Source organism: Lytechinus variegatus, chromosome 15 (genome assembly GCF_018143015.1).
Source record: "Lytechinus variegatus isolate NC3 chromosome 15, Lvar_3.0, whole genome shotgun sequence".
Classification (NCBI taxonomy): domain Eukaryota; kingdom Metazoa; phylum Echinodermata; class Echinoidea; order Temnopleuroida; family Toxopneustidae; genus Lytechinus; species Lytechinus variegatus.
The window spans coordinates 11,869,672-11,886,396 of NC_054754.1; the positions used below are offsets into that span (position 1 = coordinate 11,869,672).

The following is a 16,725-nucleotide window of genomic DNA, read 5'->3' on the forward strand; positions in this document are numbered from 1 at the left end:
AAAGCAAACAGGAAGGAAAAAAAAAACAAGCTGGCGCGAAACAGGACTTTGAATAGCGCCAGCTTAAGTCGCACTATAACCACATTACAACGCAATCTCTAAGCTCACTCAACTCTCGCTCAGCGGTGAAAAAATATTACCGAGTATGCTTGGCGTCTCTTTTAAATTAGCCAGGGAACTTCACTACTTTGAATCGAGAATAAAGTCAAACTTACTGTCATGAAGGTGGGTGCGTTTGTTATGGACAACATTTAATCAAGATCGTAATAATCGCTTCCCATTACCCGCGGCTCATACCCCTCTAAACAACATTGCCTGGTCGGCTACGCCCGGCCACTCGACGTGTTGTGAACTGGCAGACATCGTACATGTACGGGAGGGGTTACGGTGGGCTGGCTCAGACCCGTCACCATGTATAAACCACACCCCTGACTTTTGCTTCTATCCCACCGAGAAAAAGGTGCGGTTAATACACCTTTACTTACGGTACAAAATATTTGTTATTCTTCTAAGTGAACATATTTGTGTATCCCAATAGATTTGTCTTTAGGCAAATTTACCTGTTTTGCCTGTAGTTTTACTTTCCCCTGTTGCATGTTGCTCAAGAATATGAAAATTATCTACCAGTCCCACGTTTCTCCTACACATATTGGGAAACTGAGATCAAGGCACGTTTCTCTAAAGGTCTCATGACCACAAAGAATACCGCAAATCATAAATATTGATGTAATTCAATCCGCCAGAGGCTGTTTGGTACTGGGTTGCAGAGTTTGCATTGGAAGTTAGGCAGATAAGGATGTCAAGTCACTTTTGATCAGCACTGATCTCAATAAAATTATCATTGTATTGTAAATACTGTTACTGTGTGTAAATGTATTGCCCAATAATAAGTTGATTGTTATGCTTATAAAAAGATTTGCAACTCGACAATAAATGAAAGAATTTTCCCAATGAAAACACATATTTTACCATTAATGAGCAACCTCATTTGAGATGGATAAAATTATAATTTTATTTTCTAATAAAAAAAGGCATTTACAAGAATTTGACACCCTATTGCATAGTATCATTTACAAGTTTGCATTATTGCATATAAAGGTTATGTAATTTAAAATATAGAATCAAAGCACCCCCCCCCCCATCACCATTCTCCCATCTTGCCCTTCCTTCCCTTCTTTTCCTCATTCCCTTTTGCTTTTCTGCCTTTCCAACTTTATTATCCTTTTCTGCTCTACCATTCTCTGTCATCTTGCCATGCATTTACCCATTCCTTCCTTCCACTTTTTTGTCTTTCCCTCTGTCCTGTTCTGTCATTCCCTTATCTTTCTTTCATTTTGTTATCCTTCTTGTTCATCCTCCTCCCCCTCCTTTCACCTGTCACCAATCAAGCAATCTCCTCTCCTGTTTCCCTCCTCTTCCCGGGAAAAGGGTAAAGTCAGTGGAGGGTGCCATTGACTACATGCAGCATTCATGTTTTAATGGTGCAGGGAGGTACTTATTCCACCTGAAAGCACTTCATACATCAACTTCTCTAGTAGAAGTGAGCATAGTATTAGCAATTATACATATGTATATAGTGTGAACATGCCCTGGCCCCTTGGTGTTTACAAAGCTCTGTTCCATCATTATTCAATCTAGGTCAATAGATTGGTAAATATTTCTTGAAAGGTGAATTAGAATCTATTAGCTCTATCAGCATCTTGAGTAGATGTGGACATAGCAGTAACAAAGTCATATTATAGGATAAATGCGCCATAATATTGCAGTTCAGTCGTGGTATTTATTGATAACTTTTTGTGTGAACACATCTGTAACTAAACTTATTAGATGTAGGTATTAGACTATATCATCAAAGGACATCAGAATAGTCTTAATTAACAGTATAGTGTAATAGAGCCTGTAGTGAGAATATTTATACAAGTGCACCCAGGGTGAAATATCTTTTGCATGTGGACATAGCCATAGCAATAATATATACACATGTAGTGTGAACACACAGTTATCATCCTTCATCAGATCAATTTAGGCCCATTGTGCGAACGTAGCTTTTACAGGTCCATACAGTGTCTCAACATCTTGAGTACATGTAGATGTGGACATAGCAATTATGCATATATACAGTGTGAACCTACATAGTTCTCATCCATCATCGGATCAATGTAGGTTGATGTATTGAAGGCTCATTGTGTGAATTTACCTATGACATCTTCTTACATTATTTCAACATCTTGGGTAGATCAGTAGATGTAGTCCTAGCCATGGCAATAAATACATAATGTTAACACACAGAGTTATCATCTATCATCAGATCGTTATAGGTTAATGAAGGCACATTGTGTGAACGTAGCATGTCCATACATCTCAACATCTTGAGTAGATGTGAACACAGCCACAGCAAAGTAGATATACTGTTGTGTGAACACACAGAGTACATAATACATAATGTTAACACACAGAGTTATCATTCATTATCGTATTAATGCAGGTTGATCTGTTGAAGGCTCATTATGCAAATGTGCCCATTTCAGGTCCGTATATTATTTCAACATCTTGAGTAGATGTGGACACAGCCATAGCAATAATATGATAGGTCCTAATACTGTTGTGTGAACGCAATGAGTTATCATCCATCATCAAATCAGAATAAATCAGAATAAAAACAGTATTCAAAGCAAAAAAAATCATCAAATCAATGTAGGCCAGTGCATCTCTGGATTATAGTGTGAATGCATCAAGTACGATTCTATCGCCATCTTGAGTAGATGTGGATGTAGTTATATCCACCTGATATTTTGTTTGAAAATTCCTTCATTGTCATCCATTACCCAAGCTATTATTCCCATTGCACTTAATAACAGATCCTCATATGTACACATGTAACTGTAAGCCTTAATGATACCTTGTGTGAACATGCCTTCCTAGTATGTTGTATCCACCCACCTGTAACTAATATCATGCAGTACATTTAGGATGTAATCGTTTAAAACGAGGAAAGTAATTACCTGCATGTGCCACCCATGTTTATTCCTAATGAGTTCCACGCTCTATCAGCATGCATACCTTTATCCAATAGATTGCTTATAGTTATTACTAGATGTTTTTGATAGAGTTTAGAGAGGTGTGTCTTTGCCAAAAAGTTTCGCCCAAAATATACATAGGCGTATATGCATGTTGACATAACTTTGTCTATTTTTGTTCTCTCAGTGGGTTGTGTACATCACACCTCACAAATAACTTACCAACATCCACAAAATTGTAATAAAATGCTAGCTTCAGATATCCCATGCCCCCTAATTGCAAATGGAAGGGGGGGGTTCCTTCAGAGAACATTAGTGGGACCATGGGTCGTGTGAACATTGCTGTAGTCCTCATCTGTACTCATGATTCTTGTATGAACGCATCTCCCAGGTATGTCTTGCGTGAGGAGATTACCGGCACCAAGGGACGTGTGAATGGTGCTGTGGTCCACATCTGTACTCACTTGCTGATCAGGACCTTCAATTTTCCTGCCTGTTGAAATATTAATGGAATGTCAGACCTCAGATTAGCCTTGCCTTTATGTTTCCTGTAATAAAGCACGGTTGAGAAGAGGTGGTGGTAATGAGAGAGAGAGAAAGAGATTAAAGTAAGCCAAAGAAAAAGAGGAAAGAATACAGAGAGAATAAGAGAGACACATGCAGAGAGAAAAACAACACAAGTAAGAGAGAGGAAGACAGTCAGGAGAAGACAGACAAGGAGGAAGGAAAAGAGAGACTGAGAAAGAAAAAAATTGTAAAAGAGACACAGAGAGAACCAAAATCGAAATGAAAGCAAGAAACAGAGGAAAGAGACAGAGAGTAGAAATAGACCAGGGGCCCCTGTTTCATAAAGGACTTGCAACTGTTGTAACTTTGCCATAATGGTTACCATGGTAGTTGCCATAATGGCAAAGATACAACAGTTGCAAGTCCTTTGTGAAACGAGGGCCCCCAGAAAAGGTGTGGTGATGAGAACAAGAGAATGGGAGGAAAATCATGGAAAATTTGAAAAGACAGTATCTATAGGGAATAGGGGATTTTAGTAGGGAGATTATTTGAAGAACAAGATTTGGTTTAAAAGTTTGTAATCAAAATCAATATTTCATACTGGATATGCAGTTCCAGTTATCCATGTGTACGAGGAAAAAATTATAATTAAATTTACACTTATTTTCCCTAACAAGGTCTCCAGGTAGTCAAACATTAGAAATTCATGTTTAGACTTACTCATTTTCCTATAAAAGTCATATTAGATTTTTGTTATTGTATCTTGCTCTAAAATCAATTTCATTATTCATGTTATGTAAATTTTATTTTCAAAACTTAAAGCGAAAGTATTCTGTTTTCATTCATATTTCAGAGTATTTTATGTATCACACGATTCCCAAGATCTCAAGATCTTCAGTTACATCGCCAGGGATGGCCAAACCAACGTATTCAAGTGCAATGTATTCAAATCACACAGGAAGGTAAGAAAGAGAGATTTCCCATTTATTGTCAATGCCTGATGTTTCAAATGATTTTACTCACATATCAAAATTATTCTTGGGAACTTTTTCTTCAAGTTTGCTCTACTCTCTCCTATAACTAAGGCACTCGTTCATCCTCTTTTCAAAATTCTTATACTCTTTATTCTGTGAATTTTTTTTTCTCCATTTGAGCCCATATCCTGTAAAACTCCCTTTTTTGAATGAGTTTTAATTTCTTGATATAGGACACAGAGGGATTTGTTGGAAATGAACGTTTACACATGAAAGTCCTTTTTTTATTTGAAGTTTTAGCTGAGATTTCCCTAAAGCAGATCTACTTTACTGGATGAAATCCAAGTATAATGTTTAGAGCTGGGTGTATAGTTTATACTCCCATTATCTGACCATCCTTCAGTGTTGTTCAAGCTCAGATGACTATGTTTCACCCATCAGTGATATGTGTTGTAAAACCTGCAAATCTTGACTTACAACAGAAAGATTTACTTCAAAAGAATGCTCACATAGTTATGATTTTTTTCAAATTTAAGCCTAAAGTGTGAGATCTCAAAGCAGACCCTTTTCTCTAGACATAGACTGAGTATGACATTAAGACCTTGGTTTCCATTCTATATCTGACCATCCATCAGAGACGTTCGAGATCAGACAGCTATAATTCAGCTATTTATTAGATGCCCATCAAAAGCTTCAACTCTCTCTAGTACATTATGAAGGTTTAGTTCATTGGAATGTTTATACATGGCAGCTCTTATTGAATTTGATGGCTGAGCTGAAAGATCTCCTCAAACACAAGGAGAAGCAGACTTGTTAGTACAGATGGATGAGCATTCCACCTTGTGGTGGCCATGTTCACATTGGGACAGGGAAAAAATTACATGGGGGCTCGGGGCGAGCCCCCGAAATGCCTTACAGAGCCAAAGGAAAACTAAAAAAAGAGCCCCTGAAATTCACATATGGTCCAATCTAAAGTTTTATAAAATGTGGCAAATTTGGTCGGGTGAGCTCAAAAGTAGCCCCAGAAAAAAAATTCCCTGCATTGGGATAACAAGAAGTGGCTCGTGGATGCATTTTGATTGAGTTAATCTGCAGAGTAAAAAGGCTTTGTAACCTGTCTATGTTAAATGCAAATTCATAAAAAGGCTTCCGGGGGTTGGTGTTTCATAGAGTTGTTGGCGAAGTGACGCACACCTTTAGGCACAACCAGAACAGCTACAGAGGGATGTATGAATTTAGCACAAGAATGAATGAATGGTTGGCCACTTTAAAGTAATTCCTAACTTATGAACGGCTTTATGAAACATGCACCAAGGATTAGTTACCGGTAATAATGTAGTAACAGTCAGACAGCTGTTCTTCTTAGCCAATCAAAATCTAGAAAAGTGGTAAGATCTGCCGTTTTTTGGTTTTTTTTTAATAATGAGATAATACTCATCTGTTGTAATGAGCTTTCAATCAGTGACTGTAATATCCAACTTTCTTATGGTGATTTTGATTTTCATGCAGCGATTTCTTTTTAAAGAATTTTATAACCCTTGTATTACCATGTGAATATGATATCATATTCCCATATCTACCATTGTATTTGTATGCTTTCTTATAATTTAAACAAGATAGATAATCCATTTGAGTTCTTAGGCATTGCTTCTCCATTGTGTTTCTATGGCTTAACATTCACATGTGAATGGGGGCATCTCATTTCTATTCTTACATGTAGATTGAATTTATTCGAGTTTGCTTCAGTACCACATGCAGAGACACTTATTGAATCAGTCTCACAACATTAAGAGAATGAATGACTTAAGATTCACATGTGAATGGGGCCATCTCATTTCCATTCCGAGGTATTGATTAGATTTGAGTTCGCATCAGTAACCCATGCAGAGACATTCATTGAATCAGTTTCAGGCATTAAACCTACCTCTTCCATGTTTAGAAGTGTGAATTGCCTGCTGGAAATTCTTAGAAAGTATTTCCCAACATGCCTACAAAGAGAGATTAGGGTAAGATATTGGTAAAAAAAAATGGGTCAGTGGATAATGATAATGTTAGATGGGTGGGTGGATAGAGAAATAAATATATCTCTACACAATGCAATCGACCAACCTACAAAAATAGAGAATGAGTGATTTGATTATTCACAGGTATCAGAAACCTCATTTTAAAATGGATGGAGTTGGAAACGTTTTGTGATAATTTTGTTAACATAGTTTGTTGCATGTATAGGCAAGGAGAGAATGGAAATAAGAAATGGGCCAGTGAATGAAAATATATAAGATTAAAAGATATGTCTGAGATGTATACAACTGCAATGAATGAATGAATTCTGTCTTTAAAATGTCAGTTTAAGGTTAATACCTTCTTTCTAAAAATGAAGGTGAGAACAAAATCATAATAAATAAGTGTCCAACATTCAGACAAAGGTATAATTGGATAAGAAATGGGTCAATGATGAATGAGTGATTGATTGAGTGAGTGATTAGATGGATAGATGAATGGAATAATGGATGGATGGGGTGGATGGATGGATGGATGGATGGGGTGGGTGGGTGGGGGGTGGGTGGAGGGTGGGTGTGCGGGCGGACGGGCAGCCGGGCTGATGGACAGACGGATGGATGATTGAGTGAGAGGACTGATATAAGTTGTTTTTTTTAAATACAGTCTCGGTATGGATGGAGCAAGAAAATGTTCATTGATAGTTCTGATGATATACTTAACAACATTCATAGAATAAAAAAATAATGTAAAGCAGCAAATAGGCTAAACCTAGGGGTTAGCCTTTAGTTTTCTAAGTAGTCATCTGCAGTGCATCAATAATGAGACCATTTGGGATGGATTTATATAAATGGATGAATCAACCAATTGTCAATCATACAAATGACCAGTAAGTGGCTTAATGGTGGAGAGATGGAAAGATGGATGGGTTAAAGGAGGAGTGGGTGGATGGATGGATGGATGGATTGTTGGAAATCGATTAAAAAAAGAATAGACCTTTATATGAATTAGAGAAATTCAATTACATGGTACACAAATATTGTAATTTGATACAACACAATAGAATAATAATGTGAATGATAACAACATGTTTATATTTATGGTTACATGAATGTATTCATGAATCAGTGAATGGATAAATGAATAAATGAATGTAAGTTTGATGAAGAAGAAATTGATCTATTGTTCAGTCAAATATTGTCATTCGATTACAAGAAATGTGAATGAAGTGAAGTATTCTTGGGGGAGATATCACATTAATCAAATTGGATTATTACTTGTACGGTACACTTCTAAACTCTCCCTTGTCATCTTGCGTTACACTCAATAGGTGGTTTCAAACTGCCTCGATCACAAGAATCCCCGTTAAATTACAAGAACTTTTTTGGCTAAAAACTACCCATTAATTATTCCTGCATTCACACCGCCCCAAAACATACCCTTCGGGATAAGTTCCCGAAGTTACGAGCATGCGCAGTATGGTCTGATAAGCAGGCAAGGCGCGAGATTCAAATTCACTATCCCAGCAGCCACCCACTCCGCCGCGCCCAACGACACGCTGGGCTAAAAGTTCCCGTAATTTGCTTTCACATCGCCAAAATACCTGCGACCTTGGAAAAATCCCCACGAAAGTTCTCGTAATTTCGCCAAGTACCTACTATTTAGCGGGTATTTTCTTTCGGGGAAATTACGCGTAATTTGCTTTCACATTACCAAAATACCTGGTATTTTCTGATCGGGGTAAATTTCCCAATCAGAGAATACCTGGAACTGACGAACTTTGAGGCGGTCTGAAACCACCTATTGTTGGTGGTGGCTCCAGACAAAAGAATTATCCATGAGTTGTAGAAATGATAACTCCATACCCTATGCCCCTCGGGTTAAGTTTTCATGCCTTTGTGTAATTATTCATGTCCCGCCTATGCCAAGGCGCTATCAGGGATGCAATCTCAACACATTGGATGTTGGGTTGAACCCAGCATAGATTATATCAGGTGGGACAATTCATCAAAAAAGGGTAGATAAACCATGTGAGTCCGACATGTCCGGATCAGAAATAGTCTCAGGGCGAATGGAGTATGAAAGTTGCACTTACAAGTCTATTGCCTTGACAACCCAATCAATTCATTAGATTTGGTCGTGCTCTGAATTGATATCATGCAGTGATATTGGGCGTTCAACAGGGAGCAGGTCGAGTAGCCACGCACCCCTTGGAATTCCCGGGCAAATATTAAGTTTGGTCTGCTCAAATCGATTCAAAATTGGATAGAATGCTAACCTCTTAATAGTCTTGTTTAGCAGACTCAATATCTATAATATGAAGTCAAGAATATCTTACACTTATTCCTTTATGTTGTTATGTGGTATAAAAGAAGTAATAACTGGAAACTCAATATTACATATATATATATCTAAGAAAATTTGAATATTCTGAAAAGTAGGCATATTTGTTTAAAAAGAAAATTGTTATTTTCGTGTGATAATAGCCAATTTTTATAAAGCACTTTTCCCAGAATGGCTCAAAGCGCGTTACAGCATATTCATTTCAATCCTGCACGAAAAGAGAACAATTTCCACTCCCTGGGGAGCATTCCTTGCATTCATCGCAGCCTCATTATGGCGCTGGCAAAATCAAACATACAATATCTTTCGCATCCTACCGATCATTTTGAATTACAGTACATGTATTAGGAATTCATCTTTATAAAAGTAAATGATCTGGTTGGTTTCAAGTTTTTTTTCCTCTCATTTGGAGTCTGAATTTGAAATAAAATGGTCCATTAAAAGATGCATGATAGGGGATGATTGAATTCAACCCTGTATGTTGACAGTCTTAAACATTCATCCATTTTGAATTTGAGTATCATTTTGTGCGACATCGACGCCGCATCCATATAAACATCTGATTCCAAATGAAAATTCCTGCACTTTTCAAGGTCGGTCAGGTTCACTTGAATCAACAACACAACCTAGAGCAAAGATTCAATGATGGGGACTTTCCATGTTGAACTTCTGCAAACAAACCATCTCAATGGTGCTAAAAGGATGTAACATCCCTGTTAAAGTACATTATATACCGCCTTCTTGCTCTCCATAATTGGAAATGTACTATCTGGTTTGGTGCCTTAAAAGGTCAATATTTGTTCATCTCCTAGCTTTCCTCCTGTTCTAGTGGCTCTGTAAACATGGCATTTTGGACAGGGATCCAGCATCACCGATTCACTTTCAGCTGTAGATGAAGACATTTTTACCACTGCCAGTATCAGAAGGCACTGTTACAGACTTGATGACTGAGCCTGTATGATGTGCACAACCCCTTTTTTTATCACACTTTCTCTAGTACCTGTAGAGAAACTTGCATGTGTATTGAAATTCAGTCTTAATTGTTTCAATTTTTTGTCATAGGTTCAAACTTAAAACAAAAGATCAAATTTGCTACTGCTTCATCAACCAAACCCTCTTTATCAATCCCTGGCAGTGTAAACAGGTCTCAATCAATAATCAGTGACAATTTGGAGGGGATGATCAATTGAAATCAGTTGATATTTTAAGTATGTGTGAACATCTTTATCAACCCCCATTAGCAGGAGATGAGGATAAATCTGGTCACTGGCAGCTCATTCAGAGGAGCAAAACACAACATGTGCAAAGGGGAGGCATAAAAAATGATCAAAAAGCATTAAAAATGGTGTATAGAGTAGAAGCTGGATATTTAGCTGGCCATTGAAAGCCCTATACCCTGTTATATAGGTGTAGTGGAGAAAGAACTTTGTGTTTTAGTAGGCATTCACAAAAGTTATTTTTTTTAGAATTATTGCTGCACATTAAAGCAAACCAGGGGCCTGTCTTACAAAGAATTGTGATTGATCTGATCAATCGCAACTATGGAAAGCCAGCAAAGTCAACATACAAAATGCATGTTTATTCACAAAAATTTCTGGATATGAATGTATATCCATAAATTCATTGATTTCATGACAAGACGTTTGTGTGTTCTTTTCTGTTTACAAATGACATTTTTCACATTTCCTGTAGAAAAATTATGACACTGATGGATTTCCATAGAGTTAGGATTGATTGGATCAATTGTTACTCTTTGTAAGACGGGGCCCAGATGTGAAATGACAATGGTTGGCTTTATTTTGTGAATTACTTTCTTAACTTTGCATTTGAATGATTCTCACATGTATAATGTTTATTGCTATTATTAATATATGCAGCATACTATTGAAAGTCTCTTTGTCCACCGTTACGCTGCTAAAGAAATAACTTTTAGTCTGAATAAGGTTTGTTTACCGAGGACAAGTTTGAGGGATTGTCAATTGATTCATTGCGGTTTAAAAACCAAGTGAATATTCCACGTTTTGCTGGAGATGAAGAGATGAAACGTTGGTGATGTCTCTCATGAATTTTCATGAAAATGCATCTATACAAGTGTCTGATGAAAAAAGATCACAGCGGTTGTAACATTTGAAGGAATTTGCACAGTCATACATCATTCATGTAACAACAAGTTCACGATGAAAATACATTCACAAACGTAGCATCCACTCTTGAGTAAGAAAGACTCAGTATTGATTATAATATACCGAAAGTAATGTGTTCACTGTGTGATCCATTCGTTGCATTATTCCAACCTACTTGAAGGTCAAGTCATATTGATTTTAAAATATTCAGAGAAAAATCAAGTAAGTATAACGCTGAAAAGTTCATCAAAATCGCACTTGAAACAAGAAAGTTATGACATTTCAAAGTTTCAGTTACGGTAGCTTAAATGCCACATATGCGGGCGGTGTACCAGTGGTGAATTGTACAATGTGAGGTATCAGAAATCTCCTGTAAAAAGCATGCATGTTTTGTTTTGTTTTCAGGTTGATATAATACCTATTCCAAACCATGGAAATCAATGGTTGAAACTCTCAGAATATCATATTTGTCTGTAGCCTTCTGGCATTCAGTCATTTAATTTGTTAGAGTGGAAAACTCAATTATAGTATTAATTTTCTTCTGAAGTATTTTTTTTTAGATCTGTATTATTGACATCTTCCTGAAGTCACTGTCCTACTCCCCTTCCTTCACTCCTTAATGAACCTAGCTGTGGATTTTTTTATGAGGAAATGCTGAACGTGACAACTTTCACGGCAAAGCAAAATATGCACCACGGTGGTTTGTGCTATCAACTTGGCGGAAAATTAGAGGAAATTTGCAGGTACAGAAGCTAGGTTAGTCTGTTGTGCAAACCCTTCACTCGAATAAAGGGTCTGAATTGCAGCCTACTCATGCCTTGTGTACTGAAGGCCCTCTCGTGCACAGCAAGTTTTGTATAAAGCTAGTCTTTGCGTAGAGACACACTTGTTGATCAAAGTTTCAATCAGGGTCTGTGCTTGCAGACTAAAGCTAGGTGAAGAAGCTAAAAGAGACGTAAGAGGGAGCAGGAGATAGAGAGACAGAGAGCAAGAAAGAGGTAGACAGAGAAGAAGAGAGGTAGATAGAAGGTGGGAGTGAAAGAGATACAGATTGACAGAGACAGACAGAAAGAGAGAGACAAGGAAAGAATAGACTGCAAAGTGACTGCATTCACATTTAACATATATTGGTGCCAGCATCCCGAGTCCTGTTTCAAAAATGCATTTTTCAGTAATAGATACAAAATTTCTTTGAAAAATTGCTACCAGCCATTAATATCCTACAATTTCAGTAGCTTTTAACAGTTATCACAAGCTCGCTATTATTAAACATTTTCATGAAACAAGATCCTTATCCAGGTGCTACAGAAACGAATGACCTGGTCGGAAGTAAATAAAGCATCACATTCTAATGAAAAGTGAAATGCCTCGGACAGTTTGACGTCATTCTTCAATACTTGATCCTTGTCAACAAAGACAGATCAGGGGGAGAGTTTCATGAAGTATCCTGTTAGTGATTTTCAGCTGGCAAGTTAGCTCTCAGCCAATCAGATCCAAGGATTTCAGTAGCTTGTAACTGTTGTCAGTGGAAATCCCTGACCTATTGTTTGATGAAATGCTCCCTTGATGCATATTGGGGAGAGTATTACCTCTCGCAAACTGCAGTCTCCGAGATTGAGGTATATTTGGGAGAAGAGATTTACAAATTGAAATGAAGCAAATAGAAATGGAGAAACAATAAGTTAGAGTCGGGAGATATATGGACCAAATAGAGGGGCAAATAGATAAAATTATATATTTGAGACGGAGAGGGGGCATTAGGTAGACAAATAAGACAGATGTATAGGCTGACTGGAAAGAGTGATAGTTGGAGACGTACATTAGACATATAGAAAAAAGGAGAGAAATGGATGAACAAACAGGCAGAGAAAATACATCTAGCAAGCACAACACCTTTTAAAGTATTGTCAGTTCAATTTATTTCAACTAAATTCTTTGTTTCTTTCCCATTCAAACGCAACACAAAGTAATGTATAGCAGATACAAATTCAAGGATTGACAGTCAATTCAAGGATTATAAGGATTGGCATTTTTTGTCCAATTCATTAAAAGTATTATGAAGTATTGTCCGATTCATATTTCTTGTATTAATTATCTTTTTATTAATGGTAATCAGTTCATTTGCTAATTGCAATTCAACAGTAATCCTTTTTTTTTAATTTATCAATTCAAGAGAAAAATATGTTTGTTCAGGACTTTGTACCAACAATTTTACAAACTTCTAGTGCTGTTACTAAATTTTCTTGTGTTTGTTTTCAACAACTTTGGTGCTAAAATGGCTATGAATTTCCAGGAGTAAATTTATATACCTTACAACAGGACCTTCAGATGAAATGGCACGTCTTTTCCTAAACTGAACGCCAATGAACTCGTCCCTTTCTCCTGTTATCTGTCATTTTGTCACGTTTTTCTCTTCTAGTGTGTCCCTTCGTCACGGCTATCCTTCAGCATTCTGTCGTTTGTGATGGCCGCGTTTGCCCATCCTTAAAAAGCTAGTTTAAAAAGTGAGATTGTCATGAATTTCAAATATCCTGTTTCCTCCTCTTCCCACTTAGCATCTCCAACAGAGAGTGCATTTTTACACCGTTTCCAGTCCGTCAAGATTTTTACTGTCGATTATGGATGAAATTGAGCAACTTTCCTGTGATCTTGTCCTGGTTATAGGTCAGTCATGCACTCTGTTGCTATTTCACTGTTCCTTTACTTCAAGTTCAAGTATATTATAGTCTAGTGGTTTGAGTACATGATTTGGATGTGAAGGTCTTGGGTTCAAACCCAGGAATAGTCCTGCTGTTCTTTGCCTACACATTCTGTAGATTTAGAGTTCTGCATTTTTAGATAATTTTTGTATCAGGAACGTTCCTTTTTTAATAAAATCGGTCCTTAATTTTAGATTTATTTCATACACTTTAATCAATTGAATGGATTAAAATAATAGATAAATGAATTATATATTGATAAGCAAATGAAATGATAAAATGAATAGTTAAGTGAATGAAAAAATAATTACTTGATGAAAAGTTAAAAAAATGAGAAAAAATCACCAAATACGTAGGTGTATATAATAAACAGATGTATTTAAATACACAAACCATGTTTATCTTTGAAATTATGCATTCTGATTTTCAGATAGCGTCTGCTTGATGGAATATTTATGACACCTCTGATAGCAATCAGAGATAGGGAATAAACCCACATGCCATGCATCCCCTCTCTCTTCCTCCTCCCTCACCCCATCTACCATCTATCATCAGATTTTCTTACCCCTCATTGGAGCCGCCATCAATCTTTACTTTGGGAGATGTCATCCAGTATTCAGATGAGGAAATATTATGCATCTGATTATTAGCTCCATTCCTTCCATATTATCATCACGTTGTTCAGGTCTCCTTGTTTTTTGAATTGCCACTTGGTCTCATTCCACTTGGTCTAATGTCTACATGGCCAGGGGTCCGTTGCAGAAAGAGTTGCGTTTAAACGCAAGTCAAAAAATCAATCGCAAGTCCAAAATGCGCGCTGTTGATTGGCTGAAAATCAAGTTGCGCATTATTTTTAGAGTTGCGTTTGATTGCAACTCTTTCTGCAACGGGCCCCAGATCCTACTGCAGCTAATAATGTCCATTAAACCCACTTGGTCTAATATCCATCAAGGGTTCTTAATCTAATGACTCTAGAGCTGCTGCTAGCTGCCTTGTTCGCACTGAGTTGCTACTTGGTCTATTCCCATTTAGTCCAATGTCTACATGGTCAGATTCCACTTGATTTAATGACCTTTGGTCTAGCCCCGGTTGGTCTAATGGCCATTTGGTCTAATTCCACATGGTTTAAAGTGATTGGTTAACATTGGTTTGACTTTTAAAAAATCTGAGCTAGAAGGTCACACTTGTCACCTGTGTCTGTGATATGTTACAAAAATGAAGCCCAGAAAAAATTGCGTTCGAAAATAATTATTTAGTGCTTCAAAAATTGAAATATAAAGTGACCGGAAACACCATCTGAATTTCATCCCATACACTTATGTGTACTATTTAGGCGTCTATAAGACGCCTATTTACAAAATCGGGGTTTGCCTTGTAGTTTAAGCTTTTCATTCTCAATAATGGTTGTTTTCAGGGTTTATTAGTTCTAATACATGCACTAGTACACATGTTTCATCTTGGTTTGAGAATTTTTTAAATCGGCTGCTCACAAAACAATACCTTTAATGTCCAATTGGTCAGATCCCATTTGAGTTAGAACCTTTTCTTGTTCCTTCATTCACCCACTTTGTCTAACAACATTTTCTTCTTTCCTTATTAGATGAGCTGGGAATTATACTTAGTAGCTCTGAGTTAGTTGCTTGTATTTAAATGAATGAAAGCTGAATTGGATAAGTGCAGCCATCACAAATAAATTTACAATTTTATCAATCTACACAATTAGCTAAAAAAAATTGGATGTATGTTTTACCTAAACTTTGCCTGTTTGCTACATGTATATTGATTTAGATAGCAATAGGGGGCTAAATCTGCAAATAGGGGTGTAAAATGGCTGGGAATAATCTGAGAAAAACGGTCTCATTTGGGGGCAGGCAGGCAGGATGTACAGAACAATCAACATCACAGGGGACCTGACATTGGCATTTAGGTGTTCAGGATGTGAGTCAACACGTGTCAGCTCCCAGTGCGAACATGAAGAACAATGTATGTGCGCTTGACATGAACATGTGTTCTTAACCTAATGACTCTGGAGGTGCAGCTAGGGGGCATGTTCACACTGTTCAGTACTTTGGCAAAAGGAAGCAAGTTACAAAATTATAATTTACTGTAAATGAGCAATGTGTGTTCATCATTTACATGTCATTTAACAGCATATCTTCTTCAATATCTTTCCATAGAACGATCATTTCTTCCCCAAATTTTGCCTGAACATGCAAGATACAAAGGGTGTTTCAGAAACAGCAATAACTCATATTTGACTGATGTGTCACTTGCTTCTTTTTGCCAAAGTTGGGCATTGTTGCTCAGAAATTTTTGGTTTCTTTGAGGGACTGATGACACATCAATAGCAATACAATAGCAATCAGGATTTGAGTCAATAGGACCATTTTTCAGTATCCCTTTTTTGAACTGGTTTCTCTTACACTAGTTTAGAACATCAGTTTGGAGATTGCTTTGCTAGCGTTCTCATCACCATCTCCTGGAATGGTTTTCAGAACCACTTCATGTAAAGCAGTCTTGTTGCTATGGGAATGCTCTCAGTAGGGAAACTATTTTGCGAGAAATTGGAAACTGCAGCTTAGGCATTCTATACACATTGTGAGGAGTAGCGCTCCTAAAATTGAAGAGCGCTTCCAGTAGAACGGGGCACAGCAGTCTTGACAACCACATCGCTAGGTGGTTTTCCAAACTAGTTTGGAAGATCACTACCAAGACCGCTTTGAGCATTCCCATTACATGTTACACTAGTTTACACTAAACTGGTTTCCAGCAAACTAGTTTTAGGGCTGTAATGAGAATGGGGTCTAATACCATTTTAATGAAACAGTGTAACCGAGCTTTGAACCAGGAACCTTTTTGTCACTCTACTGTTTGTCTACCTCTGAGTCACTGTGCCTGCAAAAATAGGGAACAATCAGCGCTCATGTGACATGAATGTGGGATGTTCACCAAATGACTCAGAGGGGGTAAGGAGGTGGTCTGTATAAAATTGAAAGAGCAGGGGGTGGGAGATAGAAGAGAGTAGTAGGGAGGAGAAATGGAGAATAGGGGAGATTGGGGGGGA

At 37.3% G+C, this 16,725-nt stretch overlaps 1 protein-coding gene across 1 annotated transcript in view; it reads left to right on the plus strand.

Moving 5' to 3' along the window:
* The first annotated feature begins 4,369 nt into the window (after positions 1-4,369).
* Positions 4,370-16,725, plus strand: part of LOC121428447 — a 39,466-nt gene continuing 27,110 nt past the window's right edge. Inside the window, exon 1 of the mRNA XM_041625059.1 lies at positions 4,370-4,486. The gene's annotated coding sequence lies outside the window, so the exon portion shown is untranslated. The remainder of the gene's footprint in view (positions 4,487-16,725) is intronic.